Raw genomic sequence first — 19,796 nt, 5'->3', positions numbered from 1 at the left:
CTCACTTCTGAGACAGTGTCAGGATGAGGTGGGCTCCTCTTCATGTCCTGAAAGTTGAAGATTGTGTAGGCAGGTGTGGGGGTGTGGGGACAGGTCTGAGTCTGCTGCCTAAGGATAAAGCCAACACCTAGAAGAAGGTAGCCCTAGGAGAACTATGAAGGGCCAAGTTTCCAATGGAATCTTGTTCAGAGCCCTTTCAAGACTCCTGGTTTTGCAGATGGTATTTCCTTCTCAACTTCTTCCAGTCAGGTTTCCTGTTACCTGAGTTGAAAGCATTCTGATCAGTGTGTTTTCTTTTATATCACACTGCTTTATTTTCTTCATGGCTATTATCAATATGTGAATTGTCCTATTTTTTTCATATTTATTGTCTGTCTTCCTTACCAGAATTTAAGCTTCATTTGGACAAGTTCTTACCTGTGTTGTTGACTATTTAATCAACAGTTCCTACCACAGGGTGAAGGTGGCTGATCAATAAATACTCTTTGGTGAATGGATGAAAGAATGGGATGAGTGAGAAGATAATGTAGCCTTATATCAAATACCATAGAGGGAGCTTGGAGAAGGCTGGTAGACAGAGGGTAGTTACTATTGCAGAGAAGTTCTGAAGGAGACTGCCTAATGGTGGTGGCAGTGCACTGCATGCAAGACCAAACAAGAGGAATCTGATGACCTATTAAAACAATTGCAAAAGTCCTACGCACTGCCCAAGTTTAGGTGGTATTGTATATATAAAATTCCAGAATAGTTTCAACTATAATTCTTGGCTACATTTCAACCTAATTTTTAAGGTCAAGTAACAACTTTGGAGCAGTTAAGCAAAAACCTGCCTAGTTACATCTGCATATGCTAGTCCTAGGGAGACTCCAGCCAGCCTTACTCATGGAGCCCATCCGCTGCAGAACTGTGGTTCTTAACAGGAGGAGAAGGTGAGACAATTGAAAGAATTAGGGATCAGGTATCTTGTTCTCTGTCTGTGGATCCTCCATCTCCTTACTGTAATAAGAACACACACCAACACAGGGTATGCACAGGCAAGTGCACATGTGTGTGCACATTCATATATACTCTACTGAAATTTCCTTGTCCTTGCAGGTTAGACCCCAGTCCTCACACCTAAAAAAGGGATGAGCTAAATAAAGCCAGTAATTGAGGAGGGCCTATAACTGGACTCCCAAAGACAGATACCTCTTTTTACAGATGAGGAATGATGTACCTACAAGACAGATGGCATTTGCTGGCCATCTAGGCACAAGTGTTCTGAGCCCAGTTCAGTGCCCTTTCTTTCAGGACAGTGCCACATGCTACTCACTGATGAGAGAGATTGCCATCGGCTCAGATTTTATGCTTTCACTGCTTGAGGAAGACTTTTTAATTTCAGGTTTTGCATTTAATTTACTTCTGAAGATGAAACCTCAGGTTTTTAACCCGCCAATATGCAAAACTCTGCTACTGACATCTATAAGCCACATGATTCTTGTTTCCTGATATAAAGAGGAAGTTTTGGGTCAGAAGGAAGTATGGCAGTTTCAATTGCCAGGGTCAGCTAGTGTGCAAAATTACTAAATGGAAAATTCCAGAAATACTCATAGTTTTAAGTTACATACCATAATGTCTAGAATAAAGAAATTTCAAGTGGTCTTACTCTGTCCCACTAGGATATGAATCTCCCTTTTTCCTACAGTCCATGCCATCCACTGTCCCTGCTGTTAGTAACTTAGCAGCCATCTCCTCACGTAGGCATTGTCATTGCAGGTCATCATCATCATCATAAGAGTGAGTGCAGTACAATAAGCTATGTGGAGAGGGAGAAAGACCACGTTCATACTATAACTTGGTTGTAGTATATAATTACAATTGCTGTTTTAATTATTTTTTATCTCTTGCTATACCTAATTTATAAATTAGTCTTTTTCATAAGTGTGTATGTATAGGAAAAAGCATAGTATATGTAGAATTCGGTACTGTGCATGGTTTCAGACATCCATTGGGGCTCTTGGAACGTGTTCCTTAAGGATAAGGGGAGACACCTGTACTTCCCTGGGACTGAGGGAGGCTGGGGCAGGTGTGACTGTGTTGTCATAGTCACTGTGCTGCTGAGACTTACCTGCAAAATCCTCTTGCCTCTCCACCTCCCCTCTGAGCTCAGAACCTTGTTTGTCTAACAATAGATCAAACCACTTAGTATATTGTACATGCAGATATCCACAAGGCATATGATAAAACCTCCCCAGAGGCCTTGAGAGTAACACAGAGAAATGTGGGCTGGGAGAAGAATAATGCGTTTAGTTATGTTTGTCTTTATTCAAGCAGATCACTCCAAAGTGTGGATTATTGGTTTAATGTTAACCTGGAGGAATCTTTCTAAGGGGGCAGTGCAGAGCCTGACCTCGACTTGTGTTGCTTATGATTTTTATCAGTGACTGTGATGAAGACATGTTTTATCAAATTGGCAGAAGGCACCAGGCTGGGAGGGACAGCTAATGTGATTAGTGATTTGATCCTGAGTCAAAATCTTAATGGTCTCAAATGAGGCACCAGAAATAACCCAGTGAAAAATTGTGAAGTTAAATATATTCTTCAAATTAAGTTTCCTTGCAAAGCAAGGCATGGTGGTACATTGCTTGTAATCCCAGCACTTGGGAGACTGAGTCCAGAGGATCATGAGTTTGAGGACTGCCTTGGCTACATAGTGAGAGACCCTTTCTCAAAACACACACACACACACACACACACATATATAATTGTGCAAATCCAGGGTGGAGAGAAGTGGAGGATGTAATTTGTCACAAATTTACTTTGAGTTAACTTATGATAAGGCTGTTGAAAAAATGTAGATAATATTATAGAATTACCGAAGTAGTTTCATGAAAAGTAATAGGACAAAGCAGACCCCATCTGACCATTGTCTGGCATGTTTTTCTTTCCTTCTGTACCTAAGATACACTAAAATTTAGATTACCAATTGATATGACATACCTATTTTAAGGAGTTAAGGGAAAATATTCTCATTACAAGTTGAGATATATAGCTTATGGATAAATTATTTGAAATGGAAATGACCATTTCAAAACATATTTTGGGGGCTAGAGAGGAGTATAACTCCTGCCTAGCAACTGTGAAGCCTTGAGTTCAAACTCCAGTACTACCAAAAAGGAAATACTGTTTTTGTGAAATTATCTGGGGCAAGCCCTGCCCTTTATTCTCTGCCTCCTGGTTCTCTACCATTCTAGGCCCTACCTCTGCTAATTGAAAGAAAGCTACCATTTGGGCATCTTCTTTCCAAAGTGACTAAACTCTTTATCCTACCTTGGTCCTCCTGAGTTTAAATGCATGGTGAATTTAAAGTGTTTTGAGGTCCTCTCTGTTAAACAGATTCTACATAATTTATGAAACACTTAAAAATAAAACAACATTGTGTGCTTACATTTGTGGACACATACATTTGTGTGTGGTCTAATGGTTCATTTTGCAAAATTGAAAATGAAAGTACTCTTTCAAACTCTCTTTGCACTTAGCCCGCAGCACAGTGTTGACTGGCAGCAGGCAATGGCAGTTGGTCCTTTATGTGTGTCTTACACCTCTCTTTCAGTTCCCCATCTCTTCCCCCTGGAAGAGAAATATTCTGGCACTAGCATCTCTTGGTCTTAGTTCAGAATGAGTGCCACCTGCCTCCAGAGCCCAAGGGAGTCCTCCCTGTGTTCCTCCCAGGCATACCACATGGAAATGTGGACACAATGCCAGGATAATATGCTAAGAGGGGGGAGGTGGGGCGGGGAAGGGGAGCTCCTTGCTGGAGCTAAGCAAAGCTATAGCCACAGCCACCTATTTATTAGCTAGTTAAGGCTGTCCATGGTGTTGTGAAGGAGGAATAAAAGGCATAGGGCATTTTGCAAGCTGTCAACTGGATAAGAAGCAAATGCTAATTACTACCATGATTTCTTTCCCTTCTTTGTCTCCTTTGGGTCCCCCTGAGTTCATTGTAGTTAGACTTGGGAAGGTGGGAAGCTGTCTGCAACCATTCAGTAGTTAAGGTTTGGTACCCATTAAGTTGACTCTTCAAAGGTAAACAAAAATTTGGTATAATTTTGCATCACCATCACATCCATAATTTTTCAGAATCTTAGTCTTATTTGTTGCTTGTTTTTGCCATGCAGAGCATTGTGAGAACTTCCTGTTATGTTTCTGACTGGTCATTTGAGCTTATCCAAACCTCTTCCTTTCCCTGGTAGCTGGAGTGTGGTTCCCATCCTGGTAAGGGTGCTTGGGCAGGCTATGGTAGGAAGACTCCTCTGCTTCCAAATGCTTTCTCCAGGCTGACTCCACAATGTCTGAGTTTTCAGAGATGCAGCTCTCAGTGGCGGCTTCTTGTTCTTTTGTAAGTATCCACAGATAACTATTCTTGGAAGTCCTTTCTCATCATCAAAAATTTTATCAGAAGCTTAACAGAGAGGCTACTGAACCTGCAATGTGGAGGAAGGAAAGTCACAAAAGCATAGGCCATTTTTCTTATAAACCTTCATTTCTTACTGGTAGAGTGATTAGTATTTCTGCCTCATAGTTTTGCATCCTTACATCTTCTTTGGAATGAAGTGGGAAATGTTGTATTTCAAAAATTCTAGAAAGTACAGTTTCCCCCCCGACCACCACCACCATTTTTATATTTCTGATGTCAGTGTTCATCTTACAATACATAAAATTTTCTCATTATATTGGAAGAATTTTCTTTCTTAATGATAAATAAAATAATGGAATATCTTGTAATCAGTGATGTCTCGGCTTTAGTGAAATATAGATGTATGAGCCAGGACCCTTGCTGGATTTAGTGAAGGGAGATGAGATATGCAAAATTCAACAGTTCCTAGTTAACATTGTGTACCTGGGCTCTTTCCCCTGTGATTCGTTATTGGAAAGCATCAGCCTGGTCAGATATTTGGGATCTTACTTAGTTGATTTCTAGGGATGCTTGTGTCTTTCTTTCTTCTTTCCTTCACCTGAGTAACAGGCACTAAACATTGTGGTGCCAGCCACTGTTCTTACTGCAGGTTCCTGGAGGTAAAGGGTGGTCCACGCCTACAGAGAGTTCAGCATCCACCTAAGAGACAGAATTGTGTGCATGCTTACCATTGACTGTGCAGGCACAGGCAGAAACTATCATAAGTGTAAAAGTGTAGGAAATGCCCAGCATAACAACAAACGGACTAAGTTTGTTATTTTGGCAGAGAATTGAGATGTAAGGTAATGAACTGGGGACTTTACTTTTTGCTTCCCCTCCTAATATTTTCCCTGATCTTTTATTACTTTTGCCTGCTCCCCCAGTCCTTCAATGCCCCATCCTTTCCACAGGATATTTTCTGAGATGCCCTTTCCTTTTTCTAAAAGCAAAATGAAGATACTTGCTGTAGGAAGTAGAGATCCAGGTAAACTTTTCAAAGGAAGAAAAGGAGATGGAGCTTTAAAGAGACCTCTCTGCCCAACCCAGGGATTTCTTACCCATTGTCGCACTGTAACTCCTTTTGTCCCATACCTTTCTACTGACTTGAGACAGAGAGGTCACCTCCATTTTCCTCAATGCCAGCCTTGAATAAACCTGTTTCCTTCCACCAAAAAATAGTTACTGTGATTATTGTTGCAAAGTGCTGGGTAGTGAAAAGAGGAAGCACCCAACCTGGCTCAATGAGGGTAGTGTAGTGGGAAAGCTTCAAGGAAAGAACCACTCTGTCTGAGTCCTCAAGGATGAGGATGGTTTAGCTAGAGAAGTTCAGAATTGGCATTTTGAAAAAAATCAGTCAGGAAAATCATGCTTGTTCTTATTTGTAGAGAATCTTTCATAACCTCTTCTTGGTCTAGCTGATAGCCACCATGGCTGCTGTTGAAGGAATTATATAAGCACATACTTACTTTTGCTGCTGTGGCTCACCTTGAGCCATGCTCGCATCTTTCCAGCTCTGCCTGAGTTCATGAGGCCCTAACACAAGAGCACTCTTGAAGGGCAGCCTTTGGAGGCAGGAACCACCAGATACATACTCTGAACTCCCAAGGTTTTCTGACTGACCATTCCACCAAGTATTCTGTGTGGTAGATTGAGCCTGTGCTCCTCATAGCCATAGTCTCAAAACACCTTGACTGTACTTTTGCTCCTCTCATCACTATCTCTGCTCCAAGTCTCCATCCTCCCAGGATTGACTCCCCCACCGAATCACCTGCAACAAACTCCATGTCACAGGCTCTGGAATCCAAACTAATTCACGTGCATAAAATTGCCATTGTAACTTTTTAAAGCTTGCGCTGAGGAGATTTGGAACTTGCTGTAAAACTGGCTCCACAAAGTGGATCGGGAGATGGCAATGGAGAAGGGGATGGTAGTCCAAGGCGTTAAGACAACCAGTAACTAGCTAGATAGAAGGGAAGTGCACTTCTAAGCCTTTGGTGGTTTGTGCAATCAGATAGAATTGGGATAGACTCAGTGCAAGCCACCAAGGCCAGAATGCTGCAGGGGAGAAAGGACATTTGAAAGTTTAAAATGCCTAGTAAAACTTCCAGACACATAAATAATTCAGTTGTTGGATGGGCAAAGTGAAACACATAGAGAATGTTCAAAAATAATCATGATAATGAGTTGAATTTATAATGCTATAAAAGAATTATATTGGTATAGGTAATGATGAAATGTGGCATTCATTAGTGTAGGACCAGTCAGAAGCTACAAGGAATGGCTACTCTTCCTTGTCAGGTATTTGCTTCTAATCAGAATTGTGTGACTGTTAGGTTTTAGGTTGCAGCATTGTCCAATAGAAGCTGTGGTAGTAATAGGAATGATCTGTATCTGTCTTGCCCCATGTGGCAGTCACAGCCACAACCACATGTGTCTGTTGACCTTGAATTGCATGTGCGTGCAACTGCAGAACTGAATTTTTAATTTTATTTAATTTACTTATAGTAGCCTGTGGCTACTTTATTGGACTGTGAAGGTTAGGGCATTAACAAAGACTCACATGTAACCTCTGGGAATACCTGGGAACAGTCAGTAGGTCCAGGGCAGTAAAGGATAGTTTGCTTCAAACTGTAAGTGCCAGAGGCTCCTCACCTCAAGAAATCACAAGAGTGGCATGGAGGTGTTGTACAAAATACTCACTAGTGTTTTAAGGATATAGCAAGCTTCCAAAACTTAAGAGTGGCATACTTAATTCTGCATCCACCTGAGGGCCAGGGAGAAGGGAGAAAGCTGCTCACCCTTGTCAGAGGGCCTGGATTCCTGGGAACTGTGTTCCTTTTCATTTTCAGGACCCCCTGTGAAAGGCTCCTTAGCATTCAGAGACTGTAGGTGATCTGAGAAAAAGATGTGGCCCTGGAGTACCCTGGCCCACCTCTCTCTCACTGCAGCTCCACTTACTTGGTGGAAACAATAGCAACTGTTTTTTCCACAGAGCGAGAGAACCTGTGGCCTCAGCTGAATCTGTCAAACTTACTTGGTGTCCAGCTCAGGTGAGTGTGGTATTCATACCATATTCTTTGGCTTCTGCAGAAATCTCATTTCATGTTTGTTCATGGACTTGGAGTAGCTGTTTTTTCAATATAGTCTTGAGCATTGTGTCTCAATTTTCTCCTTTGTGAACTGGTCATAGGTGCTTATGAAGTTGTTTTAAATAAAACACTAGATAGTGAATGCAACAGCAGTTTGTAAACATGAAATGTTATTTAGGAGGATGACAAAAGAGAACTTAATTAAGGACATATCTTGGTCAGCATTTTTTGTCTTTGCTCAGGCTTGGATCACATAAATATAGTAAAGGAAAATAAGAAAATGTTCACATTGCAATAGTTTTTATTATCCTTGCGTTATTAAGATTTAATCATGGAAACTGGGTTTGAAATCTCTTCCCAGGAGCAGTGATTGTGGTGGCTAACACCATGACTTTTGGGCAGGACTTAGCAGATTTTCTGTAAAGGGCCTGATAGTAAATAGTTTAGACTTTGTAGGCTATCTATTGCCTCTGTTTGCTGCTGCTGCTGCTTTTATTTTCTCCCTCCCCTCCCCTCCCCTCCCCTCCCCCTTCTCCTCTTCCCCTCTTCCCCCAACTTTTAAACAATACAAACAACATTCTGAACTCAGAACCAAACAAAAACAGGCCTCTGGCCAGATTTGGACAGCAGCAGACTTTTTTTTTTAATTTTCATTTTTTATTATTCATATGTGCATACAATGCTTGGGTCATTTCTCCCCCCTGCCCCCACCCCTTCCCTTACCACCCACTCCGCCCCCTCCCTCTCCCCCCCACCCCCTCGGTACCTGGCAGAAACTATTTTGCTCTTATCTCTAATTTTGTTGAAGAAAGAGTATAAGCAATAATAGGAAGGAACAACGGTTTTTGCTAGTTGAGATAAGGATAGCTATACAGGGAGTTGACTCACATTAATTTCCTGTGCGTGTGTGTTACCTTCTAGGTTAATTCTTTTTGATCTAACCTTTTCTCTAGTTCCTGGTTCCCTTCTCCTGTTGGCCTCAGTTGCTTTTAAGGTATCTGCTTTAGTTTCTCTGCGTTGAGGGCAACAAATGCTAGCTAATTTTTTAGGTGTCTTACCTATCCTCACACCTCCCTTGTGTGTTCTCTCTTTTATCATGTGCTCAAAGTCCAATCGCCTTGTTGTGTTTGCCCTTGATCTAATGTCTGCATATGAGGGAAAACATATGATTTTTGGTCTTTTGGGCCAGGCTAACCTCACTCAGAATGATGTTCTCCAATTCCATCCATTTACCAGCGAATGATAACATTTCATTCTTCTTCATGGCTGCATAAAATTCCATTGTGTATAGATACCACATTTTCTTGATCCATTCATCAGTGGTGGGGAACAGCAGCAGACTTTAGTTTGCCAGCCACTGCTCTAGAGCTTCAGTGTCAAGCACAGTAGCCGCTAGCCATATGTAGCAATGTAAATTTAAATTCCATATCATTAAGTAGAAATGAAAATTCAGTTTTATAGTCACATTAGCCACATTTCAATAGTGCCTGGTGCCATGTGTGGCTGGTGGCCACAGAGTTGTACAGCACAAATATACAACATTTCTAGAACACAGAGAGTGCTACTGGGCAACCCTGCTCTGGAGTCTGGTAGAATCTTAACTTTATCACTAACTAGCCTTGTGGACTTAGACTAGTTATGTATTCTTTCTGAGCCATTGTGTCCTCAGCTGTAAAATGGAAATTATTACATTACCTCTCTCAAGGATGTGGTCAGAATTTAATGAGTTATACATTAGCAGAAGGCCATTTACACTCAGTAAATGTTGACTGTTAATATTATAGATGCAGACATTTCACTTGCTGTTAATTTTAGTAAAGCTTAATTTTGAAAAATGTTATAATTGGGAAAATGGATTATCATCCAGAGGTTATGTTTTAACTTTGGTTTTTAATAGTTGAGTACTGACAGAGAAGTATTCCTGTAAACCTTGACCTGTGTTACCACTCAGAATAAGAACATTCTTATTGCCTGACATTTTTATGACTCATTTTCCTTTTAACCTTTTTAGGTTAGTGGTAAAGGTAAAGGATATTTCACAAGAGAGAATGCGCTGCCATCAGAATTTCAGAGTAAAACACTATGGTTTTTTTTTGGCTTATGAAGGCATCATAGCCAATGCTGTATTCATTGACTTTTTCAATGCTACTGTATTACTTGTTGTTAAGCAACAATACTTCTATTATATATGTAATGAGCCAAATGTGATTTCAGTTGGCCAACATGTTGGGTGCAGTAAGCTTGGAATTGTTTTCCTTCATTCACATGTGTTTTTATCATGTGAATGTACGAGTGGATTACTTAAGACCTAATCCTGCATCCATTCCCACTGAAGAAAAATCTTGGTATAATATTGTCAGCCAATAGTGGCAGTATTAATAGCAATTCCAAATGAACCATTGGTCATTGGATTTTATGATTTAAATATTCAAGTCAAGTGTTTGCTTTTTTTTCATGCTGTGTACATCATACTATTAGAATCTTAGATAGCTCCCATCATAGACAGAAATGGTTGTATATTGGCTGCTCCTGTCTAAAAGTGTTGCTGTTTATTTCAAATGTGTTACAGTGTGTAGTGTATATAAAAAGACAGTGTTCAGCTACAGTAACACTGCTTACTCAGAGAAGGCCTTTTGTTTCTTTGTTTCCCCATTTGCACAGGGTCTGGGCCTCTGGGATAACCATACCTATGGATTCCTTGTCACCATGAACTTGTGGGGACTCGGGCCCTACTGGATTGAGCCTCAGGTTTAGCAGATGGTGCACTCTGCCTAGTGAGTATAGGATAGTGAAGGGCCAAATGCTGATAGTAAGTAGAGAGGTAGAGAACAGCCTCTCATTGAAGGACACCTTGTGGGGTGCTGAAACTTCTTGAGTAAGCTCTATATAGACAAGCTTATGAAGGTGAGTTCATTAGAACCCATCGTCTCAACTTCCTGGAAGAGAGTTAGTAAGAGCCATTCTATAACCATTGGCTAACCTCAGCAAGCATGTGCCAGATAACAAGTCAAAAAAAATTGCCTCAGTGGTCTCATTTAATTCCTGTAACCACCTGATGTAGATATTTGAGATATTTGACACTATTGTTGCTATTCGCACGTCTCTGATGGTAGAACACAGGCTTAAGAGAAGGTGACTCGCCTAAAGTCCCATGTTTTTATCAGTGCCAGGAATGAATTCAACTCAGGTCATTTGATGACAAATCCAGCAATCTTGCCCACCCAGGTTGGTTCTCTGACTGTCTTTGCCACTTGCTGGCTGATGACATAGGCAAAGGTTTAACATTGTGAGCCTTCTCTGGAAAATGAGTGGTTTGACTAGACTTTTGCCTTCTCTTTAGTTATTAACTTGCTATGATTGCTTTAAAAATCCTTGAGTCATGAGCCCTTTCTCAGCACCATTACTTGTTTATAGCAGTTGAGTTCCCTCCAGGACCATGCAATGTGTACTGCTCCATAAATACCAAATGAGCAAACCAAACTCCATGTGCTCCACATTGGCACAGGTATGTGAGCTAGCCTCTGGAGGAGGTGCTTTCCTGGATCCTTTCTCCCCCTGAAGAAGTGCCCTTTATTTGAGGATTATTTCTTTAAGACTTTATTCTTCAGTAGAAAGTAAGGGTTATGGTCAGCTATGTCCTCAGACAAATGTGTTCTTATGTCCTAGAGTTAACCTTTTGCTTTTGTGTTAGGCACTGACCCTTTCTTTACCTCTTCCTCTGAATCTTTTCCCAGCTTTCCCCTGAACAATAGTGATGTAAACACTCAAGCTTCAAGGAAAAACATGCAGATGTCCATTTGTGAGGGTTTAACTGTCCTGTTCCCTGTGCAGAGCTTTGTCATTGGTTCTATAAGAAGGATTCATGCTTCTCCCACTGCCATTTGTACCTGAGGATTTACGAGTGCTGATGTCTACCATCAAACTGCCTGAACTGAGTGTTTCTAACCTAATGTCCCTATATTTGGATTCAGGGCCAGAATTATTTGCAGCACACAGAGCCATTATTTTAACATGTTCACATTAACCTGTTCAGAGGAGTAGAGTACTGAAAAAAGTGTAGAATTTGTTTGTTTTCCATAGATCCCTTTGTTGAGTTTAATGGAGCATAAGAGTTTAGTTGTGATGTGTTGAATTGGAGGTGCCTCTTGAAGGTCTGATGTTTTTGCAGAGCTTCATCCATTATCTTTGGGAACAACCCCAACTTCCATTGCATCCTTTGGCCCTTCTTTGGCTGTTAAACATTTCATACACTGTCTATCTAAGTCTAAACCCCTCATTTCTTTCTGTTCTCTTCACACACACACAGATACACACCCACTTATTTTCCTGGTGTTATGATTTCTTTTAATGTTGTCATTCAGCTCATTTAGTAAATATGTATTGAGCTCTTCTCACATACCAGGTATTTGTACATACTTTTCTCCAGCAATGAGTAAAATAGGATAAAACTGTATCTTTCTGGTGGAGGTTGAAAAGCAACAAAGTAGTAAGTAAATTATATTCTGTTGTGTCACTAGATTATAGATGATACAGTGAAAAATGAGTCAGGGAAGGATAGGAAGTTCTGAGTGTGGGGTTAGGGTGAGGATATTTCAGCCTAAAATAGGACAGTCAACAGATACCTTATGGGGAAATTATGCTTGATATTTCAATGATATCATGATATTTGACTGTCTCCTTTGATTCTCCATCTTCAATCAATTGACAAAGTCAGTTCAACTGGTGTAAAATGGCTTCCATCTGTTCTTTCTTTCTGTTCACAATGCCATTAATTCCAATTCAGGGTTCCCTAATTCTTCCTTGTGCAGGTATATTAGTCTCCAGGCGGGTCACCAGTCACTAGTCTCTTTTTAATTTGATTGTTTTAATTATTCATTCCTGTCATATAGTAATTCTTTTTCATTTTAATGTATAGTCAACTTATATTTGAGTAAGTACATTATGAATGTTTTGTACATTTTAATACATTCCCATCATTTACTTTGGTGTTAAAAATCTTATAAAAATGTCATTTACATAATGTAATTTTTATTAAGTTATTATTTACATAAAAGAAAGTCTATTTCTAGTGTGCAGTTTAATCAGTTTTGGTAAGAATATAAATCACATCGTCTCTACGGTATGTATTGTTCATATCTTGGCATAGAAAATAAAAAGTTCTCTCATCTTCAAAAGCTTCCTTATGGTCCTTGAATTGTTTTCTCTCTCCACCTTAACTACAAGCAGTCATTGATGTGCTTTCTATCATTGCAGTTTGCCTTTTCTAGAATTTCATATAAGTAGAATTTGTTTGATTTCCTTCACTGACAAACTTTTTGAGAGTCATCCTTGTTATGTGTATTAATATTTTGTTCTTTATAATTCTGAGTAGTATTCAGTAGTGTGAATGAGTCATAATTTGTTTATCTATTCATCAGCTGATAGACTTTTGGGTTACTTCCAGCTTAGGGATATTGTGGATGATGTTATTGTGAATACTCATGTACACATCTTCACGTGGATATTTGTTTCTCTTGTGTCAATACTTACGACTATTTGAGTATGCCTTGTCCTCTCCAAAACTCATGTTAGAATTTAATTCACATTGTGAGATCTTAAGAGGGTTGAAACCTATTTTAATTATGGTGTATAGAGGTAGAGCCTGTGTAATCTTAGCACTCTGCCAGCAAGAAGACCATCCCCAGATGCAGCCCCTCAGCTTTTGACCAGAATGGTGACCCAAAATAAACTTCTTTTCTATATAACTTACCCAGTATTGTAAGCAATGGAAATTAGACCAAGGGCTGTATGCTTAATTTTTTTATACAATATTGTTTACTTACTTCTCAAAATGTTTGTTCCATTTTGCATTTCCACTAGCAGTGAATCACCAGAGAGTGGTAGCCAAGATTCCTGCTTTCTGGGGCTCAGACCTATATAGAGTCTCCTAGCATGTTGTATCAGAGTTTGTTTTTATGATCAGTAACATACAGCAGAAGCAATGGTCTGTTACTTCGGAGCTTAAATTATCAAATACACTGAAACTTTCATCTTGGTTGCTTGCTTACTCTTTCTTAAATCATTTATTGGGAAAGCCAGCTGCCATGTTGCGAGTCTCTCTGCACTTGCTTAGGTACTGAGGCTTCTGGCCAACAGCCAGCGAGAATCTGGATCTCCTTGTTACAACTGTGAAAAATGAACATGGAAGCAGATCTCCCCACCTAGTCCTCTATCCAGATAACTGCAGCCTTGGGGAGATCTTGATGGCAACCTCAAAAGAGTCAAAACTACAGCTAAGCAGCTTTTTGAAATCCTGACCATTGAAAACTGAGATAATTAATGTTTGTTGTTTTAAACTGCTAAGTTTTAGAGATAATTTGTGTATATATCAATCCCTAACTAATACAACTGAGAGTTTCATTTTCTCCTCATCTTATGCAGCATTTGATAGCCTTAGTTCTTTTAGCTTATGGATTCTGTTAGAAGTATAGTGGTATCTCACTGTGCTTATAATGTGTATTTTCTCTGATTACTACAGTTGGCGGGCCTATATTCATGTTTTTAGCAGTCATTTGTATTTTGTTTTGGGAAGTCTCTTCAAATCTTTTGCTCATTTAAAAAATTGGATTATTCATATTTTTGTTTTTGTGGTTCTGAGGCTTGAACTCAGGGTTGTCACCTTGAGCCACTCTATCAGGCCTATTTTTGCAAAGGGTTTTTTGAGATAGGGTCTCATGAACTATTTGCCCAGTCTGGCTCTGAACCTCGATCTTCCTGATCTCTGCCTCCTGAGTAGCTAGGATTACAGGCCTGAGCCACCAGCACCTGGCTTTTGTTTTGTTTTATCGTCACCAAAAATCTGTTGTACCATCTGCACAGAACATGAGGATCCATACCAGACATGGCTTCCATAATTGTAAGCATGGCAGTGACAGTTTTAGCAGGATTTTGATTGCCTTAGCCCCAGTTTCTCAATCTCTCTCCTCTCCTGAAGTGACACGGAGGTAATAATCATGTACAATGAATGCTAATCCTCCATTCACCACTCAGAAGCTTTTCCATGTCATTCATTAGTCATTTTTCCTTGTCTCTTGCCAATTCCTAAGAGTTGCATACATCATAGTACTTGGGACAATTCCTTCTGTTCCCTTAGGGAACAATCTCCTGGCATCTGCCTCACCATCGAGCGTTTTTTCACCTGTTCCATATTTATTTAAAGTCACCCCTAATTTTTGTTCCTATCAAAATCTTATTGTGTTTATCACTAAATCACTTTAATGCCTACTGTTTTTTAACTTACCAGGTGTCATGGAGCTAATATTATTCTTATAATATCTCAAAATTTAAGTATAAATCATGATGAATTCTACTGGAGTGGCATTCAGTTAGATTAGCAGAATTTTCACAGTATCCACCTCACAGCATTATTGTAAAGATTTAATAAGATAGTGTATGTCTTGACTTTCCTAACTCTAGAGATGAGTTACAGGACAGACATCGAAAAAGAAAAATGTATCATTCAAACATTGGTATATTACTATAGACTGCTGGGTTTCTTAAAATAGGATTTCCTCACAACTTTACTGTAAGCACAGATTTTTAAATTCTATCAGCAATGAAACCCTATCAGCAAATATTTATTAACTGCTATGCATTAATAAGCTTTGTGGTAGGTCTGTAAATGCTGATGTTGATAGTTAGCATATTCTCTATGAATTTTATTTTCTATTCAACATGTATTTATTGAGCTTTTACTATGTTTAACATGTTTTACTATGTTAGTGAATGGTTATATTCACTAAGTAAATATATATCAATGAGTAAGCTAAGGATCTTATAGTCTAAGAACTCCACGTCTGAGAGGCAGATATGGAAGCTGGGTCTGTCTTTGTGGCAGTATTGATACAGTAGAAATGGTTTATGCAAAGCACATAGGTGGCCCCAAGGGACACTAGGTTTGTTCTGCCCAGGAATGCTAGAAACGGTTTCTGGAGAAGTGAGACTGGGCAGAATTTTGAAGGCATAATGGAAGTTCATTAGATGCAAGCATAAGGAAAGGATGAAGGAAGTGCACAGAGGTACCTTCAGAACTAAAGTACAAAATTATAGCACAGGCTGGATTAGAACGTTTGATCCTCCTGCCTCAGCCTCCTGAATGCTGGGATTACAAGTGTGTATTACCATGCCTGGCTTTCTAAAGTACAAAAGGTTCTGTGTGCTCACCCATCTGTATGTGGAAGACAGGGTAGTGCTGGAACAATACCTGACAGATTTTAGTGGGACAGGACTTTATCTGATATTGACCTATGTTATTTTTGTGACTCTCTTCTTTAGTTCAGCATTGAACCAGGTTATTTATGCTAAGTTTATTGGTGCTTTTGCTTCTTTTTTGGTGATTATCAAATGTATTTGTTACTGTATAATTTGATTATCTAAGTGTCTTTGTTATATAATCACAGCCCAAATTAATGTAGCCTGAAAAAAATACTATACTCTACCTTGACAGGTTCTACATTGCCAAACCTGTGTTCTTTTTCTCTGCAACCTTTTGTGTATGTGGTTTGCTCAGGGACTGTATGTAGCCAGGTTGTGCTGCACTGGACTCAGCACAACTTGTCCCAATCCAGTCACTCACATTTGGAGCTCTTGACTTTAAAAGTGTGCCAGCTGGGCTATTCTCAGTGCCTCCTCTTGCCTTCCTGTGTTGCTGTCTCAGTGGGTCCCAAAGGCACCTACAAACACCTTTTTGGACTCTTCTCCTATGGACTTAATGTTCTGTATCTTTTATACAAATGAGCCACCTGTAGCACTGTGGTTGTCACCCTTATCCAATGTCTTACTTTCCACTCTTTCAGGTACTCATAATCAACTTTGGGCCAAACAAACAGGGTCTAACCTGGAACTTGTTATATAGCCCAAGCTGACCTGGAACTTGCAGTCCTCCTCCTTTACCTCCCAAGGGGAGGCATGTACTACTATGCCTGGCTGAATAATTTTTAAATTTTAAATTGTACACCATTCTAAGCAGTGGGAGAAGTCTCTTTTAACAGTTTATTAATTTATTTGTCCTAGTTTATTATCGTTGTTAATTTCTTACTTGCCAGGTATTGAGGGGGGTAGCGGGAGGGGGTGGAGTGGGTGGTAAGGGAGGGGGTGGGGGCAGGGGGGAGAAATGAACCAAGCCTTGTATGCACATATGAATAATAAAAGAAAAATGAAAAAAAAACAAAAACAAAAAAAACACAGAACAGCAAAAAAATAAATAAATAAAAATAAAAAAAAATAAAATTGGAAATAAATACTCAAAAAAAAAAATTTCTTACTTGCCTAACTTATGAATTAAACTTTTTCATAGGTATGTATCCATAGGAAAAAACACAGTGTGGTACTATTCATGTTTGCAGGCATTCAGGGGTCTGGGAACATATCCATTGTGGATAAGGGGTGACTATCATATATTGCTCTCTGCTTATTTAACTATTTGATAGTTGGTTTTAATTCTCATTTGCTTCTCATCGCTCCAGGTAGATTTTAATACTTTTGAAAGTATGGATTGCTACATCTCTAGTAGTATAGGAGTTGGTACAGAACAACATTTAAGAAATACTTTTGAATAAGCTATTTTTGTGCTTAAGATACTGAATGGAAAATTCCATTATGTGTTGCTGGACTCCTTTGGAAATATTTGGTCAAATGTGTGTTAATTTGGCTGTAATGTCATTTAAAGCAAACAAATAAACAAAAAGCTGTGAAAATGGCCTTGGACCATTACCTTTTGTTACGTGAAGAGTTTCTAGTTTTTTTAAAATATAGTTTACATAATTTTTATTAATTTAGAGATGACAGTATCTGTGAGAAAATGGACTTTCTGTGGTCAATGTTAGTGATTGCTTTTCCCTTAGTTTTGCATGCTTCCTTTGTTCTAAAACATAGACTGACATCTAGCTTTGATAATCATAATATATTTTACATTCCTGAGGGGGGGAATAACAGAATGCTCTTTAGTTTTGTACTATTGGTGAATTTTTAAACTGTGTGCTAACTGCAATCAATTATATAAACTGAGGGAAAAAACATTGTTTGAGATGGAAGATCTGATAGAGTGTTGATAGAATAAAGCCTTTTGTTGTGTGGTTACATCAAGATTGTGTTAGCTTGACCTTAGAAGGGAATAAATAGTCATAGTTTTCAGAGAGAAATTTATGTTTCCACCAGATCACCCACTAGTTAGGGTCTGACTACCTGTATTGCTAACTAGCTCATACCTTAGATCACTTGATGTCTCTTAGCCTTGGTTTACCCATCTATGAATGGGGATAATATATTAGCTATCCATAGAATTGTTTTGAAGATTAAAAAAATAATACACAGAAAGCACACAGAATTGAGTATCTCTTATATAGCAGATGCTCACATTTAAACATTTAAAATAATTTCCAACAATTTTTCTTATGAAGTACTAAGGATATAATGACAATTACTTTATGAAGTACAGAGTGTTATGCAATATCCTATTGCCATTTGCTTTTATCTGTGTCTTGCATTAGTGACATATGCCTTTGTATCATGCTGGTGCTATTGCATTTGGAAAGTAGACTGGCCAGTATTGTCTTAAATAGTGACATTGTGAGTGACTGGAAGGCCAAGGCATGGGAAAAATTATTGGAACTTGTCACAGCGTTCATCCTGAGCCACTCTTGGGAGCATTTCTGTAGTCCTTGCATTGCTTGTTTATCTTTAGCTCCTGTTTTCTATTTCTCCTTTTCTTTATCTATGGTGTTAGGTGGCCTTCAGGAGGATGGTTGAGTTTGGGCTACATACCCAGAGTTTAAATAGTGATTACATTTTGAGGCAGGTTTGCTTCTACAGACTAAAAATCCTAATTTTGGTACCATAATTTTTTTGGCGGGACAATCCCAAAGTTTTGAATTTAGGGCCTTGCGCTTGCTAGACAGGTACTCTACCATATGAGCCACTCCACCAGCCCTTTTTATATGTTAGATTTTTTGAGATAGAGTCTTGCAGACTATTTGCTCAGGCTGGCTCTTTATCTTTGCTTCTCAAGTAGCTGGGATTGTAGGTATTGGACAATGGCACCTTGCAACCATAATATTTTTTAAATGAAGTAGAAACCTTGGTGATCCTACTGTCCAGCCATTCTGAATTTGACAAACATGGCTCCAAAACTTCAGGAAGCCTCGGGAGGTTGCCCAGCAACAGGAATGGAGTCCTGTCTGTGTTGTCTGATGCTCTAGGCTGCTTTACTTCTCAGTGAGCTTTACAGACTAAAAACTGTAGTATATTTGAGGTCCTTGGCATGTTCTCACTGCTTTTGTGTCTCCTCAGTACTAATATGAGCAAAGCACTTTGGTTTGCATTGTAGATGCTTCCTTTTTGTGTGGGGGAACAGCAGATCTTGGATTGGACAACCCCCATTCTTAAGGCCATGCCTGCTAATCCTCTTCTATCTTCCCACTGCCCTGCTTTCCTACTTTGTCTTTGGTTGTATCTCTCACATCTTCTTCTCTTTACCTTTCTTGTTTCTGCCTTTCCAAACTGCCTGCGTGTGTTCACATGTTTGTTAAACAAAATTTCAAAGAGTGTGTATGCTGAGAGGCCTTATTTTCATTTTACTCTTTCTCCTTTCCCCCTAGAGCTACTTCAAGGTGTTCTAAAAGTCTAAAATGTCAAAAGAAAACTAGATGAGGAAATAGCATTGAGAAGTAACTCTATTACAAGCTTCTGTATAGCTCAGATTAATCTCTTTCTTTTTGACCCTCTTAAACAAATGCAGTGCTGAATCATTGATGTGGTAATTGCTCTTCTCAGAAAACACTCCCTAAAATGACTAGCTGCGGGAGATTGTACATTTGGTGACACAGGTCAGCCAGAGTGGAGAACTTTGTTGTTTTCCATACCTACTTCTCATCACCTTAGTTTTCTACCCACTCAAATAATAAAATCCTTTTCCATCTATAGAAACTGCAGAGGTCAACAGTGTGACTTGGGTTAAACCAAGTAAAAGTTGTAGCAAACTTAATTAGAATACACATGTTTTTGCTTTTGAACCAAGATCCTGTGCCAACTGGAAGATGTATATTTGTCATTGTTTTCTGCATTTGTTTCATCTTTCTTTTTCTGCATTGTCATAACTCCCAAATTTTATTGTTTTTCTCTGTTATTCTCTCCCCTTGGTAAGCCCCTATGCTCCCAGTGGAACCAGATGAAATTGTACATGGGGCTTTGATATTTTGCCAACTGTTTTCTGTAATTAAAAGTGAATTGGAAATGGG

The 19,796-nt window shown here is 39.2% G+C and overlaps 1 protein-coding gene across 12 annotated transcripts in view; it reads left to right on the top strand.

The window, feature by feature from the left end:
* The window catches only part of Fars2 (phenylalanyl-tRNA synthetase 2, mitochondrial), a 509,857-nt gene that overhangs the window by 206,563 nt on the left and 283,498 nt on the right, over positions 1-19,796 (top strand). The gene's annotated exons all lie outside the window — the stretch shown is intronic.

This window comes from Castor canadensis, chromosome 8, assembly GCF_047511655.1.
Source record: "Castor canadensis chromosome 8, mCasCan1.hap1v2, whole genome shotgun sequence".
NCBI classification, from domain to species: Eukaryota; Metazoa; Chordata; class Mammalia; order Rodentia; family Castoridae; genus Castor; species Castor canadensis.
The sequence above is the reverse complement of the archived record's forward strand: the minus strand, read 5'-3'. Positions and strand labels throughout refer to the sequence as shown.